This window comes from Crocodylus porosus, unplaced genomic scaffold (genome assembly GCF_001723895.1).
Source record: "Crocodylus porosus isolate Cpor-Errol unplaced genomic scaffold, CroPor_comp1, whole genome shotgun sequence".
In the NCBI taxonomy this organism is placed as follows: domain Eukaryota; kingdom Metazoa; phylum Chordata; order Crocodylia; family Crocodylidae; genus Crocodylus; species Crocodylus porosus.
The window spans coordinates 67,654,624-67,665,069 of record NW_017728906.1 but is presented as its reverse complement, the minus strand read 5'-3'; the positions used below and the strand labels follow the sequence as shown (position 1 = coordinate 67,665,069).

General features: G+C 42.9%; 1 long non-coding RNA gene across 1 annotated transcript in view; it reads left to right on the top strand.

Annotated features, from left to right (window-relative positions):
• Positions 1-6,281, top strand: part of LOC109305957 — a 10,683-nt gene extending 4,402 nt beyond the window's left edge. The window contains exon 3 of the long non-coding RNA XR_002099788.1: positions 6,194-6,281. This is a non-coding gene — a long non-coding RNA (uncharacterized LOC109305957). The remainder of the gene's footprint in view (positions 1-6,193) is intronic.
• The last annotated feature ends 4,165 nt before the right edge of the window (positions 6,282-10,446 follow it).

Sequence of the window (10,446 nt, the reverse complement as noted above, 5' to 3'; positions counted from 1 at the left end):
CCTACTTACCAGCATAGAGTCTGGGTTCAGCTCTCTGCAGCAGCCAGTGGGGACTGCCTGAATCATCGAAGCTCTCCGAAACTTTTCTAAATTAATTTGGACCTTTTAATTGGTCCTCTGATTCAATTTGGATTCAGAGATTCTGCCACCAAATCAGGCTGAATCTCCTCCAAATTGAATCAGCACCCAAAGGTTCACATAGCCCTAATATGTATAAGGGTGTTTTATTTTGGATTACTTTTTAAAATCCAAAAATTGGGAATTTTTTTTTTTTTGTGAGAAGAAACCTGGATCCCTGGTCATCACACACTGAAGGGCCAAACCTTTTAGCAGCTACAGAGGTTCAATGGGAACCCAAGAGATTCAGAATTCTAGTCTCCAGTACTGATTTTTGTTGTTGTTCACTTTGTAAAACAGATCATTCATCTTGCATGGCAGTGGGTTGAAAAGGTCCCTGGTCTTCTGATTTTCCTGTACCTCCTTCTTACTTCCCATCTTGCAAGAGTTGAAAACCAGTTCAGTGGGTCTTAAGTCAGAATGTACTTGCATGAAGAAAAATGACCTTAAATACTGCTTCATTCGCTACTGTCTCCTACCTTTAAAGACATCCAGAAGTCAAGTAGTTATTTAGCAGAACGATGCTATTAAAAACAATTGCTCAGGATGAGTAATTGTAGATTCTCCTTTAGAATAAATAGATGTACCAAAGGAAATGTCAACTAGAAAAATGACACAGAGGAAGAATTATTGCATCATAAATATTATTAATGAAAGCACTTGGCACTGCCGTACAGTACATGCCTATGTAAAAAGAATAATAAAGAGACAGCATTTTGTAACAGAAATTCTGCCTTTATTGAAGTTTCAAAATAGTACACAAGCTTTTGCAGAGCTATTAGAACAGCAGCCACATTGTTTCTGAGAGCCAGCCATTTACTTGCAAATATCAATGAATACTGAACCTAAATGAAAAGTTGTTTGTGGTTTTTTTGTCCATCCTTCCAAACAAATACTGAACAATGAAATCACTGGGGGGATACTCATCAGTGCTAATGAAAAAAAATAGCCAAAAATAATTAAAGAACATTTTGCAGTCATTTGTTTAAAGCTGTATCTGAATTTCATTACATAAGTTTTTAGTCAAATATATGCATACAGCATATAATACACATACAACATGGTGACCACTTCTAAAGTTTTTCTGACATCTCATTGATTTCTTTCTGTAAAAAAAGAAAAGAAAAGAAACAGCTTTCCCAAGATAAGCATGTGCCTGCAGAACTTCATCTGAAAAATAACTCTTTTTTTAAGCAAAACTGAATTGTACAGTTCTGCCATTATGAGTGTGGTTTGCTATCTCTAACTTCATATTGTTGCATACAGAGACTGACTAGTAAATAAGAAATATTGCAGGCATTGCCTTAAATTGTTTAATATTATACTAAAAAGTAAGCTTTTGACTTCACCAGATATGGGATGATGTTTCCCCCTAAACATAGGCATTAAATCTGTTAACGCAGAGAGAAATTATACCTGCAGATCATCAGATTAATACACACAGAAATACTGGTTCTGTATACTACAATGTTTCTGATTCTTTTGAAAAACATCTACTGCCACTTGATAAATTTTCTATAACAAATTTTATTTTTGATGGATGCTCTTTCTTGAGAATAAATGGCATTTAGAAATTCTCACCTGTTAATCTCAAAGGCCAAGCATTTGAACATAGGCAGGAAAGGTTCAATTATTAAACCAACCAATAAAAGATATCACATTTACCCAAAGAATCTTGCCTGCCTATGTCCTTAGACCAACACAGCTACAACCAACAAGCATTTGAACAGTTACTTGTGAGTTTGAATGACTAACCTGAGACACTTTCAAGTCTGAGAGCATAAGCATTCAGGTGATTCATCCCCTTTTCATTGTCTTGGACTCAGTCTTCCCTCAAATTGAGTCACCTAAAATCACTAGGCACTTTTAAATACCTGTATCTAAATCCTTTATAAAGACAGGTGAGCATTAGCATGTTTACTTTACATATGGGGAAACTAAGTCACAGAAAAGTATACACCTGGCCTGGGAATAACCCCCCAAACTTTCAATGTCTTTCCCTCACTACATTACTATTTTGTAATGTCCTAATGCAGTGTTCATAATCCCTTTACGGTAGGACAGTGGTTCTCAACCTTTTGTGTACCAGAACCCATTTGTAAACATCAATGGCCAGTCCCAACCCAATGCCCTTTACTCCTGACCCACTGTCCCCTGTTTCTCATGTTTTTCTCCCTTGGCTATGCTTTCTCCCTTGGCTTGTAGTCTGAATAATTTCCCCAGCTGGATATGGCTCAGCTGACAAACGGCGCAGGTGGTTTTTCACCACATGCTTCCTCGTTTCTCCAGGCCCCTGCGACAGGTAAGTTTTTTCCTTCCTCCGCCTTAGTCTGGGATCTGCCTCTGAATGAGGCTTCCCCATTTTCTGATCCTCTATCCCTGGGACAGCGTGAAATATCCAAACAGGCTGCTAAACTCCTTGCTTGCATGTGCTGCCCACACAGGAGCCCCCAGGGAAGGTGGATGCCTGCCTGCCTGCCTGCCTGCCCCCAGTGCCACAATGCCATGCACCCCCTGCCCCCCAGGCACTGGCCCCTTAACAGCTGGGGGGAAGGAGGAGGTGCTGGGCTGCACTGCTCTGGCTTTACCTGCTATGCCAGCCAGCACAGGCTGTGGGCCAGCTGCTTCTGCTGCGTAGCCAAGGCTTGGTGGCTGCGGGCAAGCTGCTGCACTTCTTGCCAAAGGAGCTACATGCCCTTTAAGTGCCCAGCAGTTGCTTGCGAGGGCTGTCCTGCTCCTCCTGGTGCCTCTCCCTGCTGCTGCTGCTTCCTTGCCATGTCATTCATACTACTGAGCTGAGGTCCCTACTCCAAGCTGGCTGCACCACCACCCTTCCCACTCCAGTGTTGGGCAGAGGCTATGCCAGTGGCAGGGCACCAAAGCGGGCGCTGGAGGTAGCGGGCATTTGCATCTCACCAGTGCAGGCTGCAGGGAGCTCCTGCTGTGGCTGCCCTGCCCTGCTCCAGTGCTGCCTTCCACTTCCCACCCATCTGGGCTGCCACACACACCCAGGCGGGCCCTGCCCCACCCTGCCCCATGCACCCCCTTGCCAGCCCCACAGGGCACAAGTCACAACCCTCTCCCCTCTGGCTTGTGCTGCGGCTGCTCCCATGTCCCTGCCTGGCTGCGTGCAAGTGACACCCAAGCATCCCCTTGCAGACTGGAATGCTCCTAGCCTGCAAGGGGAAACCTATGCTTTCATGCATCTTTCTGGCACTTGCTCAGGACCCTTTGAAATATTCTTGTGAGCCACTTTTGGGTCACAACCCATGGGCTGAGATATACGCAGTATAGATGGTGATGGGGTTGGCTGAGGCATGAGGTTGCTACAGTGCAGGGGCTGCCCTGGACCATAGTATCCTTGTGCCCCAGCCAGCCCCTCTGCAGCACATTAAGGTGGGTAGGAGCAGCCCCAGGCTGGCAGGCTGACCCCTGGGGCCACTGCCAGCCAGGGCTGCGTCACCCTGGCTCAACATGTCACAGTCCTGGAAGCATGTTTAAATGCTGTGCCCAGGAGCAATAAGCTCTGGCGTGGCCTGTGCTGGAGTTTATTGCATCACACTAATTTCATGTATAGACGAGCCCACTATATAATAATAAACAAAAAACATATTTACGGATGAGCACAGTGCTTTTTATGGATGTGGTCAAGACAGGGACTTGGCTTAACATGAACTTTTTTTGTGCCACATATATTTTGTACTTATATTAGTCAGGGAAGGGGCACCTATAGCAGTGGTTCTCAACCCTTTTTGTACCAGGACTCATTTGTAAACATTGATGGCCCATCCTGATCCAGTGCCACATGCTCCCAACCTGCTGCCCCCTGCCTGCAGGCTGCAGCCCCGCAGCGTGTGGGGTGGTGGGTGTGTGTGAGGAATGGGGAGGGCCCCCAACAGCCCCAAAAAGCCCCTTGCAGGCTGGAGCTCTGCCAACCTGTGAAGGAAAAGCCACAGTTTCCCACAATTTTTTCCTTTAAAGGAGAATCCATTTTTAAAGTTTGCTTGTCACCTTTTCATATATTCTTGCAACCCACTTTTGTGTCACGATCCAAGGGTTGAGAAACGCTGCTCTATAGGACTCTAAATCTCTTCTACATTTAAAAGAATCTTTGGCAGCCTGAACCCAAGATCTCTCACATTATTATAATAGTCTTTGTAGGGAAGTTAATGTTTTCTGGGCAAGCTTCTTTCATTATTAGTGTCCTTCTTTGGAAGCTGGTACCACTTGTTACCAACCTTCTTTTTAAAGCACTTGGTGATGTTTGACCCTGTGTAGCAGCTACACTTCATTCTTTACCAGTTGCTTCTTTAGGGAGAGTGGGGGAGGGGTATTATGACCTTGTCTTTCATCTAGAAGCCTTTCTTTAGCATCAACAGTGATATCTGATAGTAACAAAGTCACTGGTTCACCAGCTCAGGTCTAAGACTAGGGGCTCAGTAAAATTGAAAGATTGTGATGCTTACTCACACTGTATCCCTCTCCCATTCCCATACTCCATTTTTAATCCTAAATGCACTGTTTGATAAAGTGATAATCAGCAGGACTTGGGCAGTGACAGTCAGATAGTCCAAGGGATACAGAGGTTGCTTTGCAATGTAAAGCCCTGCAGGCTATTCCAGCTGAAGTGGTTACAGCATGCTAAAAGAAAAGCTGAATAGGGAGACAAGGAGCCTGGCTTCAGCACAGCAGCTGTTTGCTTGTAGAGTAGGTTTAATTATTAATTTCTGCAGTGCACCCTTTCCAAGGATGCACCAAAATGGCCTCGGCCTCACGCCTGCTTTGTTTTATTTTTTCCCTCTTTTCCTGTGATTGTACACAAACATTTGTATATATATAGAATAGGCCTGTGAGAATAGAGAAGTATTCAATTCAGGTTCATATTAGGCCAATTCAGAGGACAGCAATTTGATTGGGAGATGCGGATCATTGTCCTGAATTGATTCAGCCAAATCGGCTTCAGAAGATTCAGCGCTGATTCGGAGAGATCTGGTAATTCAGCCATAGACTATAATGAGGAATCACTGAAATACCTATAACTTTATCATTTTTGGGCAGATTTGGATGAAAGAAGCAGGAATGGTAGCTTCTGCTGAGGCTTTGAAGCCTGTCGAGTTTCAGGGAGATAGGTGCATGGGTTTCTGGGAAACTGCACCACAAACTGTGGAAAGCAAAACTCATGTCATCTGTGTGTATGTTAAAATGGATTTGGACAAAAACAGCAGGCATGGTAGCCCCTTCTGAGTCCATGAAGCTTGTCAGGTTACAAGGAGACAGGTGCAGGGGCTTCTGGGAAAATGCACCTCAAACTGTTCAAAGCAAAACTTGTGATGTGTGACTTTGTGTGTGCATTAAGGCACAGCAGGATGAAAATTGCAGGGAGAGTATCTGTTTCTATGTCCCTTCCCCAGAGCACTGTGATTGGAAGGGGACTCAGGAAAAGATCACAGTCACCAGCCAGCTACAGATCTCAGTCCTTCTCCCCCTGCTCTCTTTCCCTCTTCTCCGTTTCTGTTCCTCTGAAAGACGGCCTTATGAATCTCTGAATCTCCAAATCTTTTTTGAGTCTTTTCCAAATTGATTCAGAGGCTCTGAATCAATTCAGAGGTTTTTTTTGTCTCCCAATTCAATTCGGCTTCATGATTCAGTCTCCAAATCATGCCAAAACGTCTCTGAATCAAATCAGTGACCGAAGCCTCGCACACCCCTAATACAGAGGCATAGGCTCAGGAAGATAGCCCAGAAGATAAATTAATTCATCAAGTACTTTGACCACCATTCCTGCTTACTTCCACTATCCACTCATCCATTTCCTCATTACATATTCTGACACATGTCTGGAGTTTCTCACAGCCTTGGTTAGTCTTTCTGTTTTGAGTTTGTACAGTGCTTGTAATCTCCATATATATTAGCAGGCCAAGTAATAAGACCCGGCTATGCCAACAGTGTGTTCCTTGCCCAACCACTCCTGTTTGCACCCACTAACTCACCACTAAACGCACCACTAAAATCACTCTCTGCAGGGTATGCCTAGCAGTCACTCTCAGATGTGCTGCAGATACTGATCTGAAGAAAGGTTGCCAACCCTCCAGGATTGCCCTGGATTCTCCAGGAATTAGATGTAAATCTTCAGAAGACTGCTGAGAGTCACCTGGGAGCTAAATGACAGAGCATTCATTAAAATAAGTATTAAACATTGAAACCGATTGGGTTTTTAAAATGTAATAGTCCAGTGTTTTTTTTATAATGTAATAGTAATGTCTAGGTATCCAGGTTGAGGTATATTGGTCTAGGGAAAAAAGCAATCAGGACTTGTGGTAGAGGTGGTATCTTTTATTAGAGCAACTAGATTTTTTTTAAAAAAATATTTCTTTAATTCCTTTTGGGCACAAACACTTCATCAGGCATCAGAGAAAAGATTATCAAAGTTCTCCTGGGAGAATGAAAGTTCATGTTTCATAGAAGACTTGAAGATGTGGTAAAATCTCCTGTTTAGAAAAGTTCATTTTATATGCAGATTAGGCTCAGAGAAAAACTTTCATTTCTACCCAGGAGAACTTTTACATTCTTTTCTCCAATGCCTGATGAAGGGTGTTTGTGCCTGAAAGCTTGCAATTAAAGACTTTTTTTGCAAAAATCTAGTTGGTCTAATAAAAGATAATCACCTCTACCAGAAGTCCTGATAGCAATGTCTATACACTGTAATCCATCGTGTGATGAAACCTCTCAGAATAGATTCAAACAGAGTTGGCAACCCTAGTCCCAAGGGAAGCCACAGGAGATTTCCCCTGGAATGGCTTCACAACTGCATCTCCAGGTTTGACCTGGATAGGTGGAAGCAGATTAACAGTCCATGCTTGGAAGTGTCTCTGTTCAGGAGTCTTTGGGTTGCAGTATGGACATACTTCATGTGAATGGCCAGGTTAGCCTGGACTGGTAATTTGTGCAAAAAATGCAAAATGTCTTGTCTTCACAGAGATTTTACCTCTTGATAGTTATTCAGGCAACATTCTTCCTTTTTTTTCCTGAAGAAGACACAACCTCCAAAAACTGGAGAGCTGTTCGGAACTCTGATTCAGCAAAGTATCTAAGCATTTGCCCAACTTTAAGCACCAGATAGTGTTAGTGAAACCTGCTTAAACTTGAATATGCTTAGAAGTGCTTATATATTTCATTGACTAAGGGCTTGAACTATTAAGTGAGTCGGAAATAGCAGGCCAAATCCTGCTTGCCTTATTCCATTCACTTTAATGGGGTTACTCATACAGATAAGGTGATCAGGATCTGACTCAGTCTTTGCAACTGGTCTTCTACCAGTCATTATTTTACCCTGCCTCAACTACTGCTGTTGCTGTGACACAACCACAAATAGTCTGTCAGCAGAGAGTTTTAAACTGTTTAAAGGCTGAAAGAAATGAATCCTGAGAATTTAGCAGATTTCTTCTAAATCCTATCACTTTTTGATGAAATTGCCATGCTGGAGTCAACAGGTATCTATTAAACTGGATGCAAAATTATTCCCTTTCACAATCTGCAGCAACAGGCCTAATTAGAGAAAGAAATATTTGGTGGGTGTAGAGAGATGAGGAGTTTCAACATTAGCTCACACAGAGCTAGGGAAGGAAAGTACCTAATGCAGTCTGCAGACCTTTGACCAGTGGTTTCGTGGCTTTCCCTGGGGGAACAATTAAGAGGTGACTTTTTTTCCTTCTGCCTGTTTTTCATGCAAAATGAGAATGCCAGCATAAGGGAGCAGGTGGTGGTCCCATTAAAGAAACCCAGGCAAAAAAAGGAAAATAAACTTAAATAAGAGCAACAGATGTAAGAGGATTTGGAACTGTAGGATAAGGAAGTTCTGAATTTTGTAGAATAGGAAGGAAAGGCTTTATTTACCCGTTATTGATTGTACTTCCTGTTGTTACTTCAACACTGTTTCATAACAGCTTGTGGACTACAAAATCTTGTGCAATAATGAGGAACCAGGATTCTTAGTTCCTACATGGTACCCAACAGAATTACCTCTTTTGTCTAATGTGGACAGACACTGTAATTGGTAGTGAAAAAGGGACAGAAAAAATATACCCATAAGCATGTAAAAAAGAATCATCTTGGTATCCCCAGAGCCAGACTCTGATCTTAATTACCCTTCTGTAAATCCTGAGTAGATCTGCTTACTTCACTGGTATAAATGGCCATATTCATTTTCAAAGTGTTTTGTAAACAATCACCTGACTAACTCTCCAAAAAGCCTTGTGAGTATTCCTCCACAATTAGCCTTACCAAGAACAGGTAAGAGTAAGAGAGCAAGGGTGGGAAATTGGAGGGGAGAAAGCAGCACTGAGTCACCTTTGTACCTTTGTCATGGCTGTTGGATGCACCAACTTCTAAAAGCTCTTTACATGTCATTATACCAGTATAAAATGCCACAGAACAACAGACTCTAACCATGGCTGCTCCTTCTCTGCCCACACTGACATACTCCTAAGCTAGGGAAAAATGCTGCTGAGCCATTATGCGGGCTCTAAAATTACTCTCCTCCATGACATATTCTTCAGGGGCTTTTGGACACATAGGCTCAGATCCTCATATGAATTTAGGCACTTTAGTCACTTACGGCACGTCTGCACAGGACACTTTAATGCACATTAGCCTCAGTTAATGCACATTAGGGGCATGCATCTACATGTATGGTGACTTTAGGTTATTCAAGCCTAAATTTGATACCTGCAAATGCAAGGGTATCAAAGTTAGGCTCGAAGAATTAAAGTGCATTAACACACGTGTAGACACGATAAAGTGTTTTACCACGCTGTGTGTAGACTAACTTTGGATTAACTTTAGTCTCAAGTCAGTCCACACATACAGTGTTAATATACTTTAATGCCTGCATGTGTAGACACCTGCCTAAATCCTCAAATTCCTTTCAGGAACTGGGCCTCTGTGCTAACAGAACAGCAGGACAGTGCCACAGCAAAAGATATGTCTGTATCTTGTATTCTGTTTAGACATGCAACTCAATAAGCTGGGTGAGAGAAGAAGTTCAGTGTTCACACATTAAGTAATAATAACTTCACTGCAGATGAACTGAAACTATGGCTGGCAGCACTTGCAAAGTAAATCCAAGTGGATTTCATTTTCTAGAAATACACCCACACTGCAAATACTATGATAAGTGGCAATAAGACTAAGTCTGGAAATGCAGCCAAGGAACTGAAATAAAATACCTGCAGGGACACGAAGCACATAAGTCATACAAATCATTCTGAATCACCATTTTGTCAGGGAGCCTTCTTGGATGGCTGCACTTTATCATACAAATCAATGGAACAAAAAATGGCAAATTTGTAAAGTAATGCCCCTTAAAGAGATAAAAAGAGATCCACCAAGAAGAGAGAGGAATTTGAAGGAATAAAAAGTACTTTTGAGATGCGTACCAAAATATTTGCTCTGTTTAAAAGCTGTGTTTGAATAGAACGATATGGAACCGTTTGTGTTGCGAATCAAAATTGCTAAGAAAATAGAATGAGCCTTTATTTTCCTAGTACAGTCATCTAATGAATAATAGGGCATCATTTCTTTAACATGTAATTTGTCAAATGTGGCAGGCCATTGCAAATAGACAGAGCTGTCCAACTTCTGGGCAACACCAAGCAGGCTGTAGCCCTGGTGGCTGCTTGCTGCACAGTCAGCCCAGATAGCCCAGTTCCTACCTGCCACATGCACAGCCCAGCCAGGCTGGTTCCCCCCTGTCATGCAAGTAGCCCCTCACTCCTCACAGTCAGGCACACCATGACTAAGTACAGGCGGTCCAGTCCCAACTATGCATGCATAACAGGCACCCAGCCCCCCTGCTATCAGCACAGCACAGCACAGGCACCCGGGCTCCTTCCACTGCCGCCCCCTGCCCCCAGAAGCAGAGGGCAAGAAGTGGAAGCTGGTGAGGGAGGGGGAACTCAGAGATCCCAGTGGCAACTGGGTAAAAGCCCATGGACCACCAATTGGACAGCCCTGATCTGGGAAAAACAACCTGAAAGATGACTTTTAAGTAATCAGGACTGCTTTCCTCTGGTTTTCTACCAAGAGATGCAAATTTTGATTTGGTTTCTCTAATTGGCAGGTAGAAGTTGCCTGGGACATCTGATTAAGTATATCTTTAGTGTAAAATGATAGCATGCCTTCCCTGACTAGCCCTGGTTAATACTAGGACTGAACTGGTTGATGACAAGCCTTTGGGTAGCATGTGGGTTACTGTAATCTTAATGGAAATAAAATTCTGACACTGGGAAAAGCGTATCTTTTTTCATAGATTTCATAGACATTAGGGCTGGA